A 9,966-nucleotide genomic window follows, 5' to 3' on the forward strand; every position below is an offset into this window, starting at 1 on the left:
CTGAAGCACGCACCCGGAAACGAGTAACGCGCACATAGATCGGATCTTGCCTTCGATCATACCAAAGGCTGTGAAAAAAAATCGCGCATAACAGGATGCATCAGATCTACGCGAATGCATCTCCCGATCGAAACGGATAGCGTATTGCGAAATCATATTGCTTTCTGTGACGGTGATGTTCATCCCCGCGAGGCACGATAGACAATAATGCGCATTCACCATCATAGAACATTAATGCAATAACGGAACTTTTATTACGACTCGCCGCGGGTGTAATGATTAAATAATAACGCTCGTCTCGAAAGAAAATGAGTAACGCGCTTGAATCGATTATTTGACCTTTATCGGCTAATAATGATCAAAAAATTGCTCATGGAGGAAATATTCTTAGATGATTCACGCGATGATTCTTCATGTAAAAGCGTTCGACGATACCGGAAGTGAAAACATTGCATATACTATATATAAGATTATTAAAAGAATTGTTAAAATAAAAATATCGTGACAATGAATCTACCATTATTCAGTGTTAAATGTCAAACAATATTAATGCATTTTTTGCCACGAGGCAGTTGACTCGATCGATGAGCGCGCCGAATGTTTGATCGATCGCTATAAAGTGCCTCTTTTTCTGGCTTGGACGTAGTCATAGTCTTAGCTCTGAATGTAAGATACACCAGGTACGAAGCCTTGCAAAAATTTCAGAGGAAGAGAGAGAGAGAGAGAGAAAGAAAAAAACGAAGAAAGACGTACACGATTTTCTTCAATTCCCATCGTAGTCTTAAATAGATCGATTTGGACCGTTGCCAAGTTTCGTTCGTACGAGATTCTTCGACGTGCAAGTTCAAGGCTCGCAAGGTGGTACGGATACCATCAAGGTCACCAAGTGCGCGAATACCGTGATTATGATCAGCGCAAGTAGCTTTCTCATTGTCGGTCGAGATCTGACATAAGTGCATCGCGCGCTATCGATGCTCTATAATCGGCTTAATAACACTCGGTCATTAGGCAGCGAGTTGCGCCGAGAGAGTTCACATATATGCATTCTTTCTGTCTTTCTTTCCTTCTTTTGCTCGATCTTTGGTGCATTCGCGTTGCACCACTCGATGAGAGAAGGAATTCCTTCGATTTCCCTCGGCTCGGATCCCCTCGAATTACTCAATGGAATTAGTCATCGTGCACGATGAGTCACGTTGGCACCCAAATTTTCACAACCGCAGGCAGGTAGAAAATATCTTTCGAGAGGAACGGAATTCGCGCATCTGGCTACCTACCTGTCGAAATCGAGGCGTGACTGATCTACGTTCCGCAAAAAGCTGTCGATTTTTCATCGCAAAAGATAGTATTTAACAAAAATTTTTATTTACAACACTTACAATGAGAATATTTACACGGAATCGAAATATATTTGGTATCAACTTATATTTTACGCATATTATATTTGCACGAAATAAAAAAATATTTTTTCAGCCAAAAGAAAGAGAAAAGATAAAAATATTCTATATAAAAAATTTTAAATGTGTTTGAAAGGATGTAGAGAGGCATATAAATATTTTTAGCAGACATACCTCTAATTAGATTTGCGGATATTAATATCTAATTAGAACGATATCTGTAAGGCTCTCGAAGGCTGAGAATGGAAAGAATAAACGTGCTCGTTAATCGTCCAATGGATGCGAACCGGATACGTATGAACACGTATTTCTAATTTCCACGTAATCGTCCGTCACGTTTTTAAACAAGGGGTACGTAATCGCAAGATATATATCGCGTTAGTATAACAACGCAACTATTTCGAGGCCGCGAGTCGGAACGTTTGTTTCGCGAAACGGAAGGCGACTCGTTCGTTGCATCGCTGGAGCATCGTGAACAATGACCGTGATAAGGTAGCCAGGTAGTATCGATCGTCGTTGTAATTATGCGGGTCGAACCCCTTGCGATGGTACCATCGTGTACCATTTAAACTCACGATTTAGTGCATTCCTGTAAATACAATATCGCAATAATAGCAGATCGAATTGTCGTAAATTATATTATTACTCGTTTTTCATGAAATATGGCTGTTTTCTTAAATAGCTCCGCCTGTGTGTCACGTAAGTTTAATAAATCTGTATTCCATAAATTCTATTAACATTATTAGTTAATAAAGAAAAATAATTACTGTTTGAAAAAAACAAGTAGATAGATTGATTATCATTTTGACGATAAACGTTTAAATTCTTGATAGATATACATGTTACATATATACGGTATAACAAAATTAAATGAATTTTTTTCTCAAAGACAAATATATAATACATTTGATTGTAACGTGAGATAAAATGATTTGGACAGACACTTGTATTTGCATAACGTTTTCTTTCTTGTACGATTAGATAGGAAAAATTTGGACAGCTTTTAAATTTATAATTTTGTAACGGCGTAGCCGTTACTAACGCCTCGCGGGCCGATCACCCGCCCGCCACTTGAGGCTATGGCGCCTAAGGCGCCCCTAAGCACAAAATCACAACTGATACACGGGTCACCCTACCCCAGGGGCGCCCCACTACAACCCCCAGAGGCGCCCCACTACGACGCCGGCGTTACTCCCACCACAGCCTCGAGGTAGAGTGGGGGAACCGCCGGCAGGGTATATAAGCCGGCTCGACGGATGAGCCGGCACCAGTCCTGCTCCAGACCTCCTAGCCAGGCAACGGGCTTCTCGTTGTTACGCCGGGTTTCCCGGTTTCTGGCTTCCTACCTTTAGTATCGGGCAACGGGTTTCACGTTGTTACGCCGGGTTTCCCGGTTTCCGGTCTCTTCCTGTTACACGCCGGGCAACGGGTTTCTCGTTGTTACGCCGGGTTTCCCGGTTTCCGGTCTCTTCCTGTTACACGCCGGGCAACGGGTTTCTCGTTGTTACGCCGGGTTTCCCGGTTTCCGGTCTCTTCCTGTTACACGCCGGGCAACGGGTTTCTCGTTGTTACGCCGGGTTTCCCGGTTTCCGGTCTCTTCCTGTTACACGCCGGGCAACGGGTTTCTCGTTGTTACGCCGGGTTTCCCGGTTTCCGGTCTCTTCCTGTTACACGCCGGGCAACGGGTTTCTCGTTGTTACGCCGGGTTTCCCGGTTTCCGGTCTCTTCCTGTTACACGCCGGGCAACGGGTTTCTCGTTGTCACGCCGGGTTTCCCGGTTTCCGGTCTCTTCCTGCTATACACCGGGTGACGGGTTTCTCGTCATTACGCCGGGTTTCCCGGTTTCCGGTTTCTTCCTGCCATAGGCTATACGCCTCCGTACACCGTATCTCTAAGTTATACCGGGTAATTTGTAAATCTTTTCCGGACACCGTTACAGGCTATACGCCTCCTTATTTTGTTTATACCGAGTAGTCAATAAGTTTCTCTATTTAGGGCTTTATGCCAACAAACATTTCGTTTATACCGAGTAGTCAGTAAGTTTCTCTATTTAGGGCTTTATGCCAACAAACATTTCGTTTATACCGAGTAGTCAGTAAGTTTCTCTATTTAGGCTTTATGCCAACAATCATTTTGTTTACTTGTTTCTTTTTGAATAAACCAAAGTATTGTTAATAAGGAATAAGCGAGTCTGAATCTCCCCCTTCCTCCCGAATCCTGGAACCGGCGAGCCGATCCGCGGCGTCGGGAAAGGTGAACCGTTACAATTTGAACAATATTGTAATGTAATTTCCGACATTTAAACAGCAGGAAACATTATTTAAACAATACATAAAGATATATGAAAATTGCTTTGCACGGTTATTTTCTGTTTTTCAATTTACTCGAAGACACAAATAATATAAATATTATCACAGTTTGAAAAGATTACAATCGCACAAATTTGTAATTTGAGACTACATATCAGTATACATTTAATTAATGTTCCTCCGTCAAATTGACAAGACGCAATTGCGGAAAGTACGAAAGAGCGTAAAAAAAAAAAGACTTGAAGCAATCCAACATGAGTAATTGTTTGTCATCTTCTGTCTGCTTAGATTAACGCCAGCCAGAATATTCACGCTATAAAGCTGTCGATTTCATCGCAAAATTATTAGTTTCTTCACAATGAGTTAATGATGCATTATTAGACGATGAGTTGTAGCGCATCATCATTTATGGCTTCTTTTCAGCATTCCGAGTATTTATTGCTACTTGTTCAAAAGCGATTAGCGTCATCAATATCACGAGAATAAATTACCAAGCCATCCTTTTCTTCTTATATTTCTCGAGATAACTGCAATAAAGTAGATGTTGCAAACAGTTAAAAAAATAATTTTTTATGTTCGAATTATTATAAAATGTTTGAATAAGAATTTCGAAAAAAATATATCTCACCGTACATATTATCATCGATGAAAAATATTTTTTATTTATTTCGTAGCTCGTTAAAAATTCATTTCTCAAGATTGTCAATCACATGCGAACAGAATCGTCTTCCACGTCCGAAAAATCCGATGTTTAGGATTTTCCGCCACATTTCTATGATCATAATATTACCACGCGATAACAATAATGCCAATAATTAAGCGTCAATTAAATGTTTCCGGGCGGTTTACATAATTATTCATATGCAACCGCGCGAATGTAGGATTGTTCCGAGGGATGAGACGGACGGGAATCGACATTCGAAGCTCAAAGTCATCTCTAATGTCACCTTTCGCTCTCATAATTGGTAAATTGCGGACATGGCTCTTGCATCTCTTGCGGCGTTCATAGTCATCTTGCTCGTCTGTTGTAGAATCCGCATGAGAAATCCATCTCGATGTAATAACCCCTGTGCGTCTTCATTTAATTTCTGGTTACGTAACGTAAGCGAAGAAAAAAAGTATGAACATCGAAAACATTTTATGATTTCAAGAATTTGACTGTCTTTGCGTTGAAAGATAATTCACATCTTTATAAAAATTCGTAATTTATTATATTGTATATGATTCATATATTGTCACACGAAAATTGTTATTATAAATATGATGAATAGCTATTATTTGTTAGATTTTTCTAACTTGATTATTAAATCATAAATTTAATTTTTGATCAGATAAAAAAATTAAAAAATAAATATTTTTTCTAATTTATTTTTTTTTGAAAAAGAAAAAAATTATATTGAATGTAACTACTTACTTTATAATAGTTTTTTACCCGAGAAAGGAGTAAAATATCCCGGAACCGGCTTCAAAGCCGGATAGCAAGATAAATAATACTCTCTGTATATTGTATATGTGCGTGATTGAAAAGCAACGTAATTCAATTATGGCATTATAATTGCGAGATTCTTATGACTCAGACGTAAGCATAGGTCTCGCACGATTAATCTCACTTTCAAAGCAGCTCTATATGCTCAGCTACTTCTAACATCGCGGACAGATTGCTAAGAGCATATTCTAGCTCGTTTCAAATGTGTGTCGTCCGATAGATCAGTTAACTAAAAAAAATCACGTTTATTGATAAAGACGATCATTCGGTACGTGCTTGTGCTCACTTTCGACTTATGAATCATATTTGTTCCCGGAGAGAAACTCGCGTTTGCAGAGAGTCCGAAGATTATTTCGGAAAAATTTACGAATGATCCATTATTATTGGAAAATATATAATAATACTTTTAAAAGTGCTGATGCATTTATAGTTGCGTTAAAAATTTAATAAACTCGTGAATTGTAGGAAAAAGGATGAGGATGGTTTTCAAAGTGAAATATAACACGAGTTTTTATATATAAGTAAAACATATTAATCATATGCAAATATAAATGATTTTACACGGTAGTTCTAGCAAATAAACGGTACAATATGAGGATGACCGTTGCGCAAAGAAGCGAGTAAACATCCATTATACCATCAGTTTGACGCATCCGAAGGATAATCGAAAATCTTATCCAGTTATATCAGTTTCGCGCGCAAATCTCGATTTCGATCAAAGACGATTCGAACTCTCAATTAAGCGCACAAATTTAATTCTGTTCGATTACACTCCTTTTTCACTTATTTTAAACAACTTTAGAATTTCAATCATGCGATAGTACCTATGTATGTTTTGTCAATTTATTATAAAAATCGATAAACTGAAAGAATGAGTTTTGTCTAATTCAATAGCTAATTTTAGAAATTGATTTGATCATGTTTTAATTTGTTTTTATATACTCCTTCAAAATTTTAATTATTTTTTTAAATTCACATATACCAATTATAATATCTATAATAATATAAAATTTTATATTTCTTTATTATAGAATACTTAATTCGTCCAATAAATATGATTGTTTAATATCTGTGTAATTAGGATTCTATCTTATTAATTTGCTGAAGTCGTTAAATAAGCAAAGAGGGAGTGTAATTATAATTCAATCGTGCAAGTTTTTTGTAACTCTCGTTCTTTCGAAAATTTCTGCATGGTACGATATGATGATTTTCCATAATTTTTCGATAAAATCGATCTCGCGACAATCGAAGAGGCAAAGCTAACGATTACATCACTCGTCCCACTTTCGTTGAGAAAAATCGCTTTACTTTGCGAAGTAAGCGCTATATACGCGAATTATTTGTCTCCCTTAATCGTTAATCTTGGTGCGAGAAACTGGACGAGTCGTCTGACTATGAGATTCTGGACAAAAAGTGAGAATTGACATTCGAGGTAATCGCAGAAATGGACGTTTCCTAATACGAGAGAATAAATCGTCAGCTTGAGCCTTTCGATTAATCTCGATTGATCGTACCTCTCGAAGGAGCTTGCGGAAATTATAGATAATTCTCGAAAGATACAACACAGCATTACGACAATCGAATTATTGCTAACGAAGCTGAAACCGCAATTCTTCGCGAATCAATGTGTTTATATGTATGCATGTGTGTGTGTGTGTTTGTGTATAATAAAGGATACAAAAGGATTGTCCGAGTGTGCCGAGAATCGGTGAGAATCGAAAATGAGCCAAGATTTCGGCTGCATATATCATCGGCGAATTGTATCCTATATATTCCGATATTCGGTGTACTCTATTAACGATAATCACAATTTGTCCTTCGTCAGCGTATATGAAGATACGATGTACGCAATAATAAAAGTCCACATACATCTCTATACTCGCGAAATGTCACACAATATACATACTTATACATGGCGTATATTGCGTCATCATGTGTGTGTGTTTGTATGTGTATGTGTGCATGTATATGTACGCGAATATGGATACACAGATACCCGGATCGATTTTTGTGATCGTGCACATGTGTATATTGATATATCTGTATCTGTATTCGCGCACATATTGTCATAACACGACTCTTTCTTCCTCTCTTTCTCGCGCTTATGGCAATAATAGTAGTATATATTTTATACATGCAAAAACAAAAGTTTTCTTTTATCACAGTGGGACAGCATACATTCGTTAATAATGTAATATTATGACAATACTTTTTTTTTGCTTACGCCCACGTCTCTCTGTGCTCTTCCGACTTTCGCACACAATATGATCCTCCGCCTTCTCACCGACATCCGCATCATTGATTAATTGATCAATGATTATCACCTTGCAGCAAACACCCATTCCATGTAACCGAACATGTACGTTCGATCAGACTCGCATGCGATTTGGATTATTTATTCAATGATTATTAAAGAGATGACGCGAATGTATATCAACAACGGTAATAATTTTATATAATCAATTAATTATGCTGCTAGTTATTATCGCTAATTATATATTTGTGGATAATCAATTAATTATATGAAATTGTCCGATTAGCGCTCATTTTTTCGGTTATATCGTTAAATATACAATGATTACATCGATTAACGGCGGCTTCGCGCATCTATTAATTCCTACGTTTAAAAAAAAGTGCACACACTTTTTTATCATTTTTATTTTTATATTATATTTTTATTCTCTCTTTGAAAAAACTGAAAAAAAAGGTTTCGTTTTGACGCTAAGCCAACGCGAGAGAATTTTTTTTTATTTGTAACTGTATTGTTACATACTAATATCATACAATTTACATACAATTCATATATAATTTGATTATCATCATTTTTCGTTTTCTCTCTCTCTCTCTCTCAATCTTGCTGCAAGGCTGTTTCTCATTTCCACACATTCACAACCACTACGATAGCTTATTAGATTTATCAATTCTTATCACACCATTTTATCGTCAGAGTCGATTATGTCAGCCCAACGCGAAATTTCGCCCCCATTCGGCTCCTTCCTTCTTCCTTTTTAATCTCTCTCATATTCTCGTTTGCTTGTATAAAAGCTAAGGCAAAGTGTTCATTCACTCTCTTTCTCTCTCTCTCTCTCTCTCTCTTTTCTTTTTATTCTCTCGCTCTATCGCTATCTGTCAATTCTCGGAGATCACAATGTAACGCAACGAAAATGCGTTGGTCGACGAAACGTTCTTTCACGTGGTTTTACACGCCTATTTAGGGCCAGCCCTTCCTCATCGTTAAATCATCTCCTCACACTCATCCGCAATTGCGTCTTTTCTCGATTCGATATCTAGACATTGAATATATATCGAAAGATCAGACGCTTCGTACATGTATCAATATCGTCCGTTCAACGATATCATATATCATGGTTGTTAATTCTCCCAAATCTTGACGCATAACACTGTTTAATTTCTTTAAATCGACACAATCGTAAGCAATCGATTTCGTCGATTCGATGCAACTCAAGTTGCTTCGACGAATCGCACAACTTCGACAAAATATACAGCTCTATATATATATATGCAATAATAGTTAAGTATAATCGAGAAATATACACAGCGCGTCCTAGCGCTTCATCTGTCAAAATCCTCCAAAATGTATTTCGTAGTCGAAATGTATGTCATTGAAATTTTATTTGAAATTTTGACCGTTGAACAATTCTCATTTCCCCTTAACTATTATTGCATCATACTCAACGAGCACACAGTTCAATCGCTTTACTTCGATATTTCTAGTATTCTTCATAGTATTGGACCGGTCCTGCCGAAAATATTCGTCACTAAAAAGTATTATTCTTGTCTCCTCTGTCTTTCGTTTTTTTTGTACACAAAAGAGCAATCGGCTCGGATAAACGACACGCTGCATTTTTCCTCGATAAAAAAAATTAAATTAAACTTTAAAAAATACCAAGTTCTGATAACAATCGTTCGTAATATTGACTCCGTCGAAATGCATGTCCCACTTTTGTTACCTTTTCGATTTAGCTAGCTTTCCTTGTTAAGTGATAGATGTTTATTGATGTAAATTGAAATTTATTATAATAAAATTCGTAAAAATCTCAAAGAATTTAAATTCTGATGTTGGACATGACTAGAATGGGGGGGGGGGGGGGGAGGAGAGCTATGTGTGTTATTTTTTTTTATATATTTATATTAAAAATTCTATATATTAGAAAGTAAATTTTTTAACGAATTAAAATTAAATTTCTTTTTATTCGGAGATAACATTATGAGAAATGGATTCGCAGAGTCGAAATACTTAGAGTTTATTGGCATTTTATCAGGTTTAATTCAAGTTTATTAGCTTGTAATTCGTCAATCTTCTTCATGTTATTAATAAAAATGTATTTGTGATTTTTGCTAGTATGAAATGACAATAAGATTCTCTCCAATTCTTACAGTATTTCCGAAATATTCGAGATTGTTTTCAGGATCGTTCAAAAGCTCATTCTCCTTCGAATATTTTTTATCTGAAGAATTTCTATAAAAACATATAGTGTCGATCAAAATTTATTCACGACTCGACGATAAAATATCGGCACAAATTAAATGTTAAAAAACTTTTATTTTATAAAAATTTCATTACACAGTTCACAAATATTAAAAAATTTATCATATATTTGGATAACAAATCACGTGTGAATATTATTACAGAAATGATCTTTTCATTTGCAAAATTGTTATCAAATAAAATCTTGTCTATCCCTGTACTTTCACGTCATACTTATTATGCGATATCTCAGACTTTTGGTCGACACTATGTGATCTAAAGTATATT

This window comes from Nylanderia fulva, unplaced genomic scaffold, assembly GCF_048542155.1.
Source record: "Nylanderia fulva isolate GAGA-0341 unplaced genomic scaffold, ASM4854215v1 Scaffold8, whole genome shotgun sequence".
In the NCBI taxonomy this organism is placed as follows: Eukaryota; Metazoa; Arthropoda; class Insecta; order Hymenoptera; family Formicidae; genus Nylanderia; species Nylanderia fulva.